Raw genomic sequence first — 15,175 nt, forward strand, 5'->3', positions numbered from 1 at the left:
CCACATCCTTTGCTGGTATAATACCATGCCTGATGAGCCCATCGGAGCGGAGACCAAGCAGCGTTGTAACAATGACCAAAGCTCCTGCAACAGCACATATGTGCGCGTCCTGCTAGGGCTGTGCTGCACCAACCCTGTGGAAGAGCCTTCCTGCAGCCCTGCTTTCAGGGCTGGGACATCCACCTTGCCTGACCAGCTCTGGGAACTCACTTTGACCATCACCGAGCTGAGATGAACCTCTCACCATTCAACGACGGGACAAAGCTGGTTTGACACAAACTTGGAGCACACGGATCACCCCAGAAGCATGCAGCTATCCCATCCCCTGAAACACGAGGTGTCTCATGCACACAGAAAGGAGCAGGGAGACTTCTGGACAAAAGTCCAGAGGACAAAGAAGAGGAGATGTCCATTTCTGCATGAATAATATAATACTCAGGCTGACTTCGGAGGTCAGATGTCTTTTGAGTAGTGTGGCCCAGGACTACTGGCAGCTGCTCTGGCTCCACCAGGGCACTATTTATCACAGAGCTCCATTCTTCTATTACATTATTGTGAAATCAAAGCAGCTCTAGTGAAATCAGAAGAATAACACCCAATTCATACCAAAGTATCAGAAAGCTAAATCTGGCTTGTCAGCTGTAAAAGTGTTTTGGGATGAAAAAAAGTTACACAGTGAATAAGATATTCTTGATGAAAGGAAATAGCTCTTTTTGTGTGCTCTACCTGGCTCCCCATATCAATGCTGCCTCCGGAGGCAGCCTGAGATCAGCTGGATTTTGGCTTGCCTGGAAGCCCGGCCCGCAGTAGGCGGCCGCAGCCATTTGAGGATGAGCGCTGGGCCTCCCAGCCTGTCCAACATCTGACACATGCCATGAGCAAGCAAAATAGCAGGGCAGATTATCACAGCCTGTCCACAATGCAGACAGCGAGAGATGGAGACAGCTAAGATTTCCCCTGGAACACCAATGGGGCTTGCACAGGCAGTTACATGCTCCAGCGCATAAGTGATAGAGATAAATGACAAATTTGGCCTGGAGGCCATTCTTCCAGAGCAGAATGGACTGCCACCACGAAGACCAAGAATTCAGCAAACTTTGAAGTCAAATTGGTCTGTTCTAGAGAGAAAGCCAACAAGCGCGGGTATCTTCAACAAACAGAAGTACCTTCCTCTGCCATTTTTGTGCTAATCCCCATGAGACAGGATCCTAATCCTGAAGATCTACAGCACAGGTCAGGAGAACAGTCCAAGTACTACACCCTAAATAACCCCCATAGCTGTGCAAGACAAATCTCAGGCACCCAATTCCTTCGGCTAAGGAGTGAGCTAGGATGAACATCAGGCTGCTCACTGGCGTGTTCTTTAAGAAGGGGACAAAGTGACACCCATACAGCCATCACGCAGAGTCACCTCTGTTTGGCATTTCATCTGCCTTTCTAGGAACGAGGTCAACCCTGCTACTCGAGAGGGAATAACGAGTAGTGGATGAGGCTGGATCAAAGCCAACATGTTCTGCAGCTATCCATATCCACCCTGACCCATGCAACTTCTGCTCATTGTCCAGACATGAGCACTGTGTTACTAATGCCAAGCTACGCTCACCTTCTCGTATGCTGCTCCTGCAGTGCCGAAGATCCATGCAAGAGACAGAGGAAAAAGCTTAACATCAGGCCCACAGCATTTTAGTCACTCAAGTCATTTATTATACCCACACAAGCAACGCCATGAATTGGAACAAAACGCTGGAGTCATAAAAGCCACCTTGCAGTGCCAGCACTGGAGGGGCTTGCTCACCAGCTCAGCTGGGAAATTCAGCCGCCAGGCTCCAGTTCCATCTGCACGATGTGGGAGAGCGCCGACAAAGTCGTCAGTTCGCTCCTGGACAGCAGACTGCCAAACTGAATGGGAAGGAGGGCTGTGAGGGGCCCTTACAGCACGGAGACACTTCACGCTGAAGCACTGACACATGCTGCTCCTACAGAGGGCACGGCCGATAACACATCCTTCCCTGATACCCCAGAGCTCCCCAAACTATGCTTATGAAACTTTTTCCTATCTGCCACAATCATTTTCCCATGCTGTCTTTCCAAGATCGTTGCTGTCATCTACATTACAGCTGTTCACAGAGACATCAAAATAACAGTTAAAACGCACTCAGAACAGAGAAGCTGCAAGGAGCCTCAGGATTGCAAAGGAAGGCACCTAGCATTGGCTTTTGGGGCCTAGAAAAGACTGGTATTTTTCTTTTAATCTAAACCCCCTTGACTTGATCCTACGCAGAGGTGCAGCACTGCATTTCAGAAAACACAGCATGCACCTCCACAGCAGAGACCTGGAAGCACCACGCAACTCTCCGAATGCACGCGCGTGGCACGGGGTCACCAGCTCCCAGCACCTTTGCAGAGATTCAGCAGGGTTTCTTGCTGGGTTTTGACACCTGGGGCTCCTGAGGTCAAGCGATGTGAAGTGCTGAGGGTTTTTACCTCAGTCTGTTGCTGGCTATCATGCTAAAATGGCTGCAAGAATAAATCTTGCATATATCTTGAATAAATTGTAGAAAAAAGATCCCTGGAGAAGTTCAGGCAGCAAAAGGGAGATAGAGGAGAAAAGTGCAACACCCAAATAGCACAGAATTAGTAGTCACGAGAGCTCTTGTTATTTAGGAGAAATTTGTTGTCTTGGAACAAAAAAGGGTAGAAAAAAGCATGTAAGAGGCTTCTACTGAGAAAAAGAGGTTAATGAAAGCTATTTTTACTCTGGGAGCATGTGAAGTAGGAAATATTGTTTGACTCAACTTCCTAGTAGGTTATGCAAAATTATTACCTCCACACGTATAAAATTCCCCCCAAGGGGAATGGTGCAATTGCAAGGGGACAGCACAGATGTGCAGGGTTCTGGCTGAAGTTTCATACAGGGCTTTGAGCTCCCATTTTGCATCCTCCTTAGGGACCCAGTCCTGCCAGCTGGCCTGCAGGAAGGTGAGACGCTGTCCCCAGGTGGGGATTCCCATCCCTCCTGAAATCACAGCTCATGTTTTCCTCCAAGGATGGGGCACAGGGGAGCTTGAGAAGCCCCTGAGCTGACACTGGGGTGGCCCCAGCTCAGCCCCACCAGGACCGACACAGCCTGGTGAAACCATTTCATTCCCCTACCTGTACGAGACAGGAGAAGCCGCTTTTCTCATCTCCAGAAACCTTTCCCAAGGGGGAACCTGGATGTGGATGCACACACAACCACCACCACTGGCGAGCTGGGGTACACTGCAGTGCAGATAAAAGTAAAGTTTTGCCAAATTGCTTGGTTGGCATATTTTAATACCTTTAAACCAAATAACTCATGCTAATTTGCTGCCAAATCACACAATTATAGGAGACACTGCTGACATCTGTAAAGGTATGATTCCTATTCCAAGGGACAAATAAGACCCCACAGACTGCATCCAGCATCATATTCTTATCTTATGAAGTCTCAGGCTATGCTAAAGGAGAAGGAGATACCTTGCTTTAAACATTATTTCAAGGGTGGTCAGAACTACAAGTTGCCCACGGAGGAACAGGCTGGTTTCTGCAGGGTCATGTTTTATACATGATCCAGTACTGCAGTGTCTCTAGCACACTGCTTTGAAGAGTTATTGTTTATGAATTTGTTATTTTAATAAACTGGAGCCAGCAGGGAACACAGGACTTCCAGCTCTAATAGCATTCATATGATTTAGGTCAAAGCAATCCACACGTTCAGAGCCAAATCAAAGCACACCCCTGGCTGCGGACTGGCGTACCGACAGGGAGAGCAACAGCAGGACGGGCTAGACCCTCTGGCCCAGCGCACCACTTGAACTCATACTGCTGGTTACCTGAGTGCCACGGGCCAACAGGGACAAGCTCACTGAAGCACTGGAACCACACAAGCACCTCCCGGACCGACCATGACAGCTCTGACTCTCTCCCACCTCAGCGGCAGGGAGGCATTTGGCTCCCACCAGGAAGCCGGGTTTGGCAAGGCTGTATGGCCGGACATGGTACGGGACACCCGGCCCCTAGGGCAGGGCATTTCCCACCCATCCCTGTGCAACCAGCCAAGGGTCTCACGCTGCCCCAGCTGCTTCGAGCAGGGAGGGACCGGACAGAAAATAACTGCAGGAGGTTTACAAAGTCCTTGCACAGCAGCCAGGGGCACACTGTGAGGCTGGCGGCATCGGTCACCCCAGGGAGCAGGAGCAGAGCTCTGCAGGCCTGCGACGCCCCAGGACTTACTTCGGTGGTCCTTGCCCGCTACATGAGATGTCACGCTTGGTTGCCAGGGAGGCTACTGTACCAGCCCAGGACTGCAATTTCCTTTTAATTATAAGGAGGGAGAGCGCAAACGGGCCCAAAGCCCAACCAACGCAGCAGCTACAAGCACACCTGATGCAGAGCTGCCTGCCCCGAGCAGCTGTGAGCGTGACAGCAGCAAGGGACAGATTTCTTGGAAGTGTCGGTACACCAAAAGCTACATTTTCCAACACTTGAACTTCAGCACTTTTAGCAGTTGAGACCTTCAAGCCAAGAGTCTTTGCTAGGGAAAACCAACCTTAAGATCTGTAGGTAAAGCAACGGTCACTCATCCACGACTAGAAGTCCTGATGAACGAACAAGACTAAGAAAATCTGCTCTCCTCCAAACTCTGGGACTATTAGCAGCATCAGAACTCAGCCTTACCCCAATCATCTCCAATCTAACTCTGAATTTACACAAAGATAATAAAGGCTTTTTTGAGCTGCTGGAAGGCTCAGCCAAGGTCATTCCCCTTCATGGGCAAGCTTCATCCAAACTACTCTCAAATGGCATTTATTGCCACAAAACTGTTCAAGTTCACTGGTTTCAGCCAAAACCACCATTTCATTTCTTACGTAGATGCAGAGCAGGAAGCAGCCTTCTTTACCCTTTCTTACACTCAGAAAACAAGGATTTTACACCCTGTGTTTAGAACCAAGTCAGGTGAAAATTGCAAAACGCTTCAGCGTCTCTATTTGCTTTGTAACCAGAATAGCTGAGAGACACCTGACAGCTCTGGGGACTCCACTTCTGTGCTCATGCATAAACCAGAGACAACAGCATGGCAAGATTTCTGCACGGCTCTGATCCCTGCCTTTATTTTTAAACTGGCACTGTCACAACTGCATCTCAGTTCACCTTCTGCCCGAAACAAATTGAACAGATTTCCCAGAGGGTCTCCTGACTCACCAGCGCATTTTCCTTTTAAAGGTCAAAAAAATACGTAGTGACAATAGGGATTTCATTAGTTTCCTCTTAGTTTCTGTTGGTCAGCAGGGACTTAAGCAAAAATTGGTTGCACTCGGGAGCTTCCACAACAATGCACAGTTCATATTATTTAGGATGAAGGGAAAGAACAGTTGTAGGATACATCTCACCCCTTGATTGACAGCTGAGCACAGCAAGAGAGCACTTGGCAAAGCGGTCTCTCCAGCAGAGACGTCAGTCCCGAGACATCTCCACACGCTCAGTTCACGTACTTACACACCGAGAATAGGATTCCAGCCAGAATTCCTGCACAGGACATACAGAAGTTTTGCTCCAACTTCCCTTTAAATGCTCCATAATTCCTCTTTTCCAAGCAACTTTAAACAATTCCATGTATTCCAGAGCTCATCTCCCGCACTGGTGGCCTGGTACAACCCCTACCCAGCCTCTAAGACCAATACTCCTAAATCCATAACTCAACGACAGTCAAGTCCGCCGAGGGCTCCCCACCTCCTGATATTTACTGTTCAGTCGCAAGGATCTGCTCACTGCTGAGAGGCCTCCAAGTGCTGGCTACTCATCCAGCTGCTTCAGAGTGCAGAACTTCATATTCAGTTTTGAGACTCTCAGGAGCCTGCAGTGCTTGTATGCGCTTGTCATCTGCTGAAGGAAGGAACAACAGGTGCAGCCCTTCTTCCATTTCAAGTGTTTCTTGATAGTATAGTAGAGCAAGCAGATCAGCTTTAACACTAGAAATATCTTCCACGCTGCACTGGATTGCAAGGACATTCATATACCCACCTTCATCTACTCTGATCCTTGTCTGCTACTATTTCAATTGTGATTGCTCACAGGCTCATCTCGTGGGAAACGTAATTCAGGGAGCAGAGTCTCCACATGAAGGCTCCCAGAGAGAGCCTCCCAAAGTTCCCTCTTCAGCTGTAAAACAAACACCAGGTCCCCTACGTATCTGTTTTTAATGGATGCTAGGAGTCCTGTGGTGTCACACCTCCAGGTTCTCCTTCCACAAAGCTAGGAGTTCCCTTCTGTGAGAAACAAAGTTCTTGCATCCTGACATGCCTTCAAGACAAAAATTGCCAACCATGCAAAAAACAACCAGGTGGGTTTAGGTCACCTACTGCACAGACCTGAGTCAAACTACGATCAGAGGACAAAGCTCCAGCTGGGAGATCAGCAGCAGCCATAGCTTTGATGCCCGTTGATTTAGCCCCAGGACAGCATCTTCCATGGGACCACACACATCTGTCTCTGACCTGTGTCCATCGAAGCAAAAAGGAGACTCAGCTGTTTTAAAGGGTGCTAGACTGGGTTCCTCACATGCTTCTGTTAGGAAAGCTGCTTGTTTTCAACTCGCTTTATCCTCCACCAACACAACCTGAGTGAGAAAAGGTCAAGAAATACCAGAACGAGATTGGCTGGGGAGAGAGGGAGGAGGAAGGAGAGTGATTTGTGTTTTAATAACTCCTGCTGTAGAAACACAGGCTTCAGAGGTCGGGAAACAGGCTCTTTATTCAGAGCAAAGCAAGAGGCATCTGCTAGACAAGCAGCATAGAAGCATTTAGTATTTTGAACCGTAAGACTAATCTGATACGACGCTCTGTCATCCCTCGATGCACAGCTTGCATTAATCTTTCAGCAGCGAGGCTCTGTCCCAAACCCGCAGCACGTGCCAAAGAGCACGCACTTCACCCGCGGCCCCGCCAGGGCTCTGCCCTCGAGAACAGCCCCGCTGGGGCTGGCACGCCAGCGCAGCGCTCCCCCCTCGCCGCAGAAAGGACGCGCTGTCAGGTTCGGTCTTCGCAAAGCAGTGAACACACGCCTGACCTACATAGAGCACACAGATGCGAGTAGACACGCACAGCGCTGCCTGGGTTTTTACACAAAAAAAATTAAGCGCCACCTGCTCGGCCTGGAAACGCACGTGAGGAAGAGGCGGCCGCGCAGAGAGAGGCTGCACCGGGTTACAAGCTGGAGCTTGGTACCACCACATCCCTCTTAATACACTTCAGCAGATATTTTTCAAGATCAAGGTAACTGTTGTACCGAGACTGGAAGCACCAACGAGCAAGTCAGCTGCAGGGAGCGCTGCATACCCCCAGCTGCACTGAAGACCACTTCAAAAAGCCCCTTCGGCCATCGAGCACCACACAGAGCCCAGGTTCTGTTCTGGTGCTCCCATCCCTGCCCCTGCACGAGGACGTCTCCCCCCACCAAGCGACATGCCTGGCCCCAAGGCCCCAGGCAGGCCAGCAGGAGGCAAGGTCCCAGTGGGCCGCCCTGAACCCCACAGGCTCCCCACATTGAGCTGCTCTGAGCTGAGCGACTGAGGGCAGAAGCCCCACAAGGGCCTCGGCCATTTGGCATCACGGCACAAGCCCGGAGCAGAGCACTGGGCCTGCTGAACCAGAGGGAACCCAGAGCCCCAGCACCAGGATACGCCAGCTTTCACTCCAAGTAAGCTGCGCACCATGGCAGCACCTGGACAACCCATCGAATGGCTCATTGCATTAGATGTCTGTTTCTGCACCAGTTTAATCTTGAGGTAAGAAGTAGATAAGCAGATGCAGCAGCACGAAACAAAATTAAGGCCACCCAGACAGAGTTGCCACATTCCTACACCGGGGCGGCTTATAGCAGAGGTCACCTCCTTGCCAGCCACCACCAAGGCTCGCAGAAATGACTGTACGCTCCTGGGCCAAGCGAAATGTCACACGCCAAGCATTGCTGAGACTCCCGTCCCCCCTGCAGGGTGCCAGCCCAAGGCAGGGCGAAGCCACTGGGACAGGGAGCCACAGGGTGAGGGGGGAGGCCGGGCTGGGGCAGGCAGAACACCACCACCGCTCCCCCAAGTCAGGTTCTGGTGGCAGGGGTGCGGAAGGAGGGCTGAGAGAGAGCCTGACAGACCCCGAGAGGCTGAACCACGAGCAAGGGGCCTGGCGCTGCTCCCAGCCCTGCCACCGCCACATTCCGTCCATGTACGTGCCCCCCTGCCTGTATGCGTTTAAAGCATAAATTCTGGAGCCACAGCTGCTTCTCATGGGTTATAGGCACAGATCTTCATGCACTGTTGTACTGTATGGAAGGACACCTACATAAGGCCTCCAGACCGCTGGTATCTGCTCAGTTCCCCCCCCACAAAGGGAAAAGAACCACATGGGGTTCTTTTTGGGGGGGAGGGTGGCAGGGAACCTTACCAGTTGCTTCCTGTTCTCCTTTATTCCTACTGGATGACCTCAAATAGAAATAAAGTTCAAGGAATAAACAAGAACAAGCAGACTAATCAGTTTGCATCTATTTCATCAGCTGGTCTTTAGTCTACTTGCTAGAGACCTCCCTTGCTCATGACAGTGAGGCTCTGGAGGCAAAATGAAGAGAGAAATTTTAGGGTCAGAAAAACCCAGACTTACTGCCTCCTGCCATCTGGGATTTTAAAAACCAGCCCCCAGAAGCAGAAGTCCTCGCTGTGTTCAGGCACAAGCACCTCCCCAGCACCAGCCTGCTTCTCGCGGGACAGGACACCATCAGAGGGGCCTGCGCTTCCAGAAGTGTTTTTTTCCTCAGACATCCATTTACCAGATCTAACACTGCTTTCCATCATGGCACATTCCCATCTCTGTCCCAGGTCACATACACACTTGGCAATACCGCCCTTCTCTCACAACCATGAAAAAATAAAAAGCATCTGTATTTATCACATGTTGCATGGGCTGCTGCATTTCATCCCAAGACACGACAAGTTCGCAACCTGAGCAGCTTGGTAGGATGCAAAGCTTATCCCACCCCCTTTTTTTGGGCTTCTGGAGAAAAGGCTTTGAGTAATCACACACTATGTACTCCCTACACGTGCCAAAGACCAGCAACCCAGCTGTGAAGACTTGGGGCAAACTATAAATCACCTGCACTCCTCAATGGGCCGGAGCCTCCGACTTGCAAAGCCACAATCCCATGCACCGCTCCCTCACAACAAGCTATAAAAGATAGATGTTTACACTATACATAAGGCTAAAATCTATCAATTCTGAGGTCATGAGCACAGTGTTTTTCCCTCTTGCAAATCAGTACTTGAACAGACATATATCATCAGACAGAAGCACAAAAAATTGGAGAGTGATACAACATCTGCAAATTGAAATGATAATAAAAGCAATGAATGCAGAGGAAAGCCTGAAACACCACTTCACAAGCTGCCCTCCTTGGCGGCTCAGGCTGTCAAACCCACCCCTCTGCTCCGAGCTGTCCAGAAGCTCCTCTCGCTGTCATTTTGAGACACGGGATGAGAGCAAGGATGAGCATGCACCTGCATGACAAGTCAGCAACACACTCCCTCCAGCTGAGCTCAGGAAAGAGGTCAGGTGTGAAATGCTACAAGAAAAAAAAATATCTGTGTGCACAAAGTAGCCACCAGAAGCACGCTACGCAATGATTTATTTAATCTTGTTTCTGTTCAACTGTAGCTTCTGGGCTTTTCCACACCGAATTAGCCCCCTCTACCATCTTCTGCTTTATACAGAACACCTTGCTGTGGCAGGACATTTCATCTCAGCCCCGGCCCACCACACGTGTGGCAGGGCTCGAGAGAGAAAGGAAGGCAGAGGCTGAAGTTCTCCGGACAATAAACAAAGCAGCCCACGCTGCCAGCACCGGGCACGCAGCGCTGTGGGGCAGCAAGGAGCAGCAGCAGCAGCCCCATCACTGCCACAAGCGGGGAGCAAAGGATGTGGACATGGGACCCAGCTCACCAGCTGGAGCACCGGCAGGTTTTGCTGTGAAACAAAGAAATGCTGTGCCCTTCTGCTTTCCCCCACCCACTGCTGCTTTTCAGATTTACAGGTTCAGAGGCTGTGTTGGAAGGGGAATTCAGGAGAGGCTGGAGCAGCGCACGGAGCAGCAGCACTGCCTGGCTTCTACTTGGGCTGAAAGCACTTCGTTCGCCGGGAATACATACGCAGCCCGTTCATTCTGAGAGAAGAGGCAATTTAAGACAGGTTTTGTAACGTTCGCCAACAAACAAAGATGAAGGACTATTCGGGTGAACAGTGTTCACGTCCATCTTCAAAGTGATGAGCTGCCAAAAACAAACAAGCAAACAGGGCCCAGGAGCAGGGGTAAAAGCTGACAAAGAAATTGCTTTTTTTCCTGTGCAAACAGAAGGCAGCTAATAGCTCGGTGCAGGGAGGCTGAGCCCTCTCCACTCATCACACAAGCAGGGCAAGAAACCATGTTTAATTTCTTCCTCACAATAACTTTAATTAAAATCATCTAAGCACTTCCTATCCCTCTCCTGCCACAAGGTGTGGTTCTGCTCACAGGAGGTATTAGCAAACCCCGGCTTATTAACGTGCCCTCCCTGAAAACGCTGTTTATACCGCAGTAAAACGGCTGGGGAACCCTTCTGCAGGCAAGCACTCTGCTCCTAATTACGAGCCAAAGAAGTCCAGTGCCTACTTTTGATGTACATCCATCGCAACAGTCATCCCCCATGTGCCTGTGAAGCTGTTCTCCAGTATTAGCTTCACAGGGCATCCTTCAGCAGACTTCACCTTCAGAAGCTTCTCTTCACCAGCCTATGCCCTGTGGGTGCCGAGATAACTACTGGAGGTAAAACACACACCCTGGCTGCATAAGATGAGCTGCACCAGAGCTTCTCCAGGAGTTTTATAGGCATAGAAGTTTCCAAACCAGCTCCGCAGTCTCGCTCCTCTTGTGATGTAATGTGCAGTGAGAGCTCCTGTGCCTTCATGGAAACTCACCGCAAGGGTGTGGGGAGGTGGCGAGAACACGCCGGACCTTCCAACACATCCCTGATGCAGCCGGGACATGCACAAGGCAAAGCTTCGTTGCCCTGCTGAAATGAGCGAGCAAGAATCATGCAACAGAATAAACCTGGTAGCAAGAGCAAAGAGAACAAAGCCTCAATTGCTGGAGAGGCTCAAAAGGATTTTCACAGCGCTTACAGCTCTCACCACCCCTCGACAGCAGCCCTGCAGCACCTTCCCCTGCAAGGTGCCCGTCCATGGGCACTGGGACGCACAGCTGGGGCTGCAGCAGTGTGCTCTGGAGCACCCGAGCACGGCTGGGAGTCGCCGAGGCTCAAGGGGACCCCGCTCCCCAGGGAAGCTGCCCCGTGCCTGGCACCCAACACCTGCGGTGCGCTCTCCCCGACCCGGAGGGACGCTTGCTGCCACGCAGACCCACGCAGCCAAGGGCCAAATGCTGGCACCGGACAGCCCTCACTTCTCCAAGGCACTCGGCTTCGTCTACAAGCTGCAGCCAAACAGAGCCCTCGCCTATGAGCCACGGCACCTGCACTGGGCAGCCGGCAGAAGCGGCAGGTCCCATGTCCTAAAGCAGCATTTTCCCCCTCACAAATGCTCCTAGAGCAGCTTTCCAGAAGAGTTCGCTAAAGGCAGGAAAAAAGCATGAGGTTTAAGCAGTCTTGTAAAGGCACTGGGAGCCCAGGTGAGGATCACCAGCTTCCTACCCCTACCTTGCATCCGTTCCAGTCTGGTCCCCAGCTCAGGAATCCACACACCAATACAAATAACACGGCTGATCTACTCCCAGCTTCCAGAGCAAGCAGCCACTGCCCTCATTTCATCAAAATATCTTCTTTTTGGCAGAACTGCCACCCTTATTTCCGCACCCTGCTGCCACCAGAAGGCAGGCCCCACGCGGAAGGCCGTCCTCCCCCGGGGGTGTCAGACACAGTGGGAGGACACCGCAGGGGACGCTCGGCTCCAGCCGGTCTGTCCGTCCCCCAGCCTGCAGCAGCAGCCAGAAGACAAGTTCATATCCTTCCCTACCGTGGCCACGTTTGTCAAAATACAATCTGCTTGCAAAAGCACCAGATAAACCATGTCCCACCTCCCTCTGCTCCGTGCCATCCCACCGCAGGGCAGCCGATGCCGCAGGCTACACCTGGGAATCGCTGCATTCATGCGGACGCAGCCCGGAGGCGCCCATGCCGTTCACCTCATTCCTCTTCTCTAAAAACAAACTGGCACTGTGTTTCTATTTTAAAAACTGACTTTTCAGAGCCTCCCCCCCCCCCCCCCCAAAAAAAAAAAAAGACTGTTGTGCAACATGACTGGTAGAGCCTGCAAACGGATACGTTAAGTGAAGGAAGTGCTCTGCTGCAGATGTGGGAACGCTGCTGGAGCCTGGCATCCTGCCTTTTAGCACAGGCCCCCCGAAATCAGTGGGGGAACCTTCCCCACAAAGCCAAGGCCGAGTCCTGCCTCATGCATGGCTTTCTACATATTGCAAAGGTTTGTTTTTAAAAAAAATATATTCCTGTTAGGTGCTGCAAGAGCAGGACCCACCCTCTCCCGTGGAAGCAGCAGCCGCCTCTCCAGCAGAGCTGGTGCACCCACTCCGGGCCCTCCCACGCAGGAAGATACGAGCACCCTCAGTAAGGGGAGCAAACAGGACTGTTTGTGTTGAACAGTGCCACACGAGAGCCAAAAGATGACTCACACTGCCCGTATAGCCTTTCCCTGGATATCCAGAACAAAGCAAGGCAGGGCAACAGAAGTCGGAGGGTGAGGTTAATTCCCACAGTGTCTCCTCCAGCGATACAGCTTTGGACCCCGTTAACAGGGTAAATGCTGCTTCTTTAAGGTTGTTAGGTTTCCCAAAGACAAAACCTGTTCTCATTTTATTTGAGAAAAATAAGTCGTCATCAACACTGCCAGTGCTTCTTAAACAACAGGGACCTCGCTGAGAGCTTACAGAACTACAGATTGCAGGCAATATGCTTTTCCACATCCAGGCTGGGGCATCCTCTGTGGTACCCTCCACATAGCTTCTGCTGTTTGCCCACAGCCCAGCAACCGTGGGATGCCAACTGCGATTGCTTTCAGCTGCAAGAAACACCACTAGCCACAAGAAAAGCTGAAGAACTCCTATTAGCATGCATACTTCTTGTTTCCATGCAAACTGTGGATTTCCTAGGACGTGCAAAGGAAAGCAGTCTTTGCTCATTGTTACAAGCCTTTGCCTTGAAAATTCCAGTATTTCAGATGCAAAACCGGAGACTTGCATGCAGGTGTTAATTCCCCAGAACAGGGCTTTTGTGTCAATCTCTGCCCTGGTGTCACCTCCACTCTGCCTTTTGTAAAGTACATACAATTAATTTTATAACTGAGATGCAGCTGCAGACACCTGACCTGCTAATTAAATACACACTCACAGAGGAGAAGCGCTAGAGAACATTACTCACTTGAATCGAGCTGAAACAGGTAGACGGGGACTGGTGGCAAAAATAAAAATAGACCCTGTTCACACTCCTGCGAGGAAGGCAGCAGCGTTCTTGTGCACAACAGCAAAATCAACTTAAACACAAATGACAACTTCTGAAAGCCTCTGCTTTGGATTCATCCGACATTTTTCTAGGCCAGCTGGAAAACAAAAGCTTTGTCTTCTTAAAATGCAATTGCCTGAGGCACCTCTAAAAAAAAGTGACATAACTCCGGTCTGAAAAATGCCTCCTGGGTTTCAGATTCTCCTAAGAGCCTCTTTGCTGTTCAGCTTGATTCAGATCAGAGTTCATGCTGATTACCCACATCAGCAGGAACTCTGCAGATTTAGCCTTGACTACAAACACAGGTATAAAAAATAAACATAAACGTGTGCTTTATGTGATATAATAAAAACTCTACAGTTATATATATATATATTTAAAAAAAACACAACTCGTTATTGATCGGAATGATTCCTCCCTCCCTCCCTGTTCACCAGCAGGTTCCTGACATTTTTTAGCAGTCCCTGATAACGACCCATTCCGAAGTTACCTCCGTTCGGTCCGTTTCCTCCTAGCATGTTCTCTGGGCATTTTTAATCTTTCCATCACAGACCTCAGCCCACGACCTGAACAACAACAGAATCGTAACCGGAGCCCGAGATCTAACTCCTCGCTTCTCCCCCAGCCCTCCTTGTCCCAGTAACTCCGGCAGAGCCGCCGCCGTGCCTCTCCCGAGCCGCGCAGGACGGTAACTCAGCGGGAAGGGAAGAAACACCCGCAGCCCTCTCCAGGCACGGCACCGTCCTTCCCACACGCGGACAGCTCGGCGGTACCTGCTGTAGCATCCCCAAGATTTCCCCCCCCCGAAAAAAAGCCGCTCCGCGGCTTCCCCCGGGAGCGCTCGGGACGGGCGGCGGCGGCTCTGCCGGGACGCGCTCGGGGCCGGTTTTTGGGCAGGATCGGTCCCGCGGCTCGCCCCGGGCAGCCCGCCCTCTGCCGGGGCTCGGCCCCTCCGTGCACGACCCCAGCGAGCGGCCCGGAGCAGGGGCTCTGCGAGCACCTGGACTCCCGGGGACCCCCTCCTGCCACGGAGCCGCCCCCGAGCCCGCCCCCGGCCCCCTCCGGACGGCAGCAGGAGGCGCCGGCCCCGGGAGGCTGCCTCTCTCCTTCCCTCCCTCCCCCCGCTGCTTGGCACCGGGGGGCAGCGCGGAGCCCGGGCCGAGCCCCGCCAGCGCCCAGCTCCCTCCGGCCGCGCCTCCCAGCAATTCCCGTTAAACGCTGGCTTAAGGGAAAAACCCCCAAACGCGAGAGTAAGAAAAAACAACCACAAACCAAACGGAATTAACGCGGAGGAAGGTTTAAAGGAGGGGAGAAAAAAAGCGAAGCCCACCGGGAGCCCGACTCACGCGCAGCGCCACGCCGGCTCCGGCCGCTCCCGGGCACGCCGCGCCCCGCAGCACCCGCGGGCGGCGGAGCCCCGCCCCTCCCGCCAGACCACGCCCCTCTTCGGCCAAGCCACGCCTCCTTTCTCCCCCGCCCCGCCCCTCCCGCCGACCGTACCACAGCGGCGCGGCGGGGGGGGGGGCGCTGAGCAACGCCAACCTCTGCTGCCCGCCGCGCCCCGCCCCTCCCCGCTCCGCCACCACGGAGCTGTGCCGAACGGGGTCGGGC

General features: G+C 52.0%; 1 protein-coding gene across 4 annotated transcripts in view; it reads right to left on the bottom strand.

Annotated features, from left to right (window-relative positions):
• The window catches only part of RALY (RALY heterogeneous nuclear ribonucleoprotein), a 120,564-nt gene extending 105,577 nt beyond the window's left edge, over positions 1-14,987 (bottom strand). For 2 of the 4 annotated variants that reach the window (XM_050714096.1, XM_035548594.2), the window contains exon 1: positions 14,895-14,987. The gene's annotated coding sequence lies outside the window, so the exon portion shown is untranslated. Of the gene's footprint in view, positions 1-14,836 lie in introns of all 4 variants that reach the window. The other 2 variants (XM_035548595.2, XM_050714097.1) reach the window with 2 other exon arrangements.
• Positions 14,988-15,175: the final 188 nt, after the last annotated feature.

Source organism: Cygnus atratus, chromosome 16, assembly GCF_013377495.2.
Source record: "Cygnus atratus isolate AKBS03 ecotype Queensland, Australia chromosome 16, CAtr_DNAZoo_HiC_assembly, whole genome shotgun sequence".
Lineage (NCBI taxonomy): Eukaryota > Metazoa > Chordata > Aves > Anseriformes > Anatidae > Cygnus > Cygnus atratus.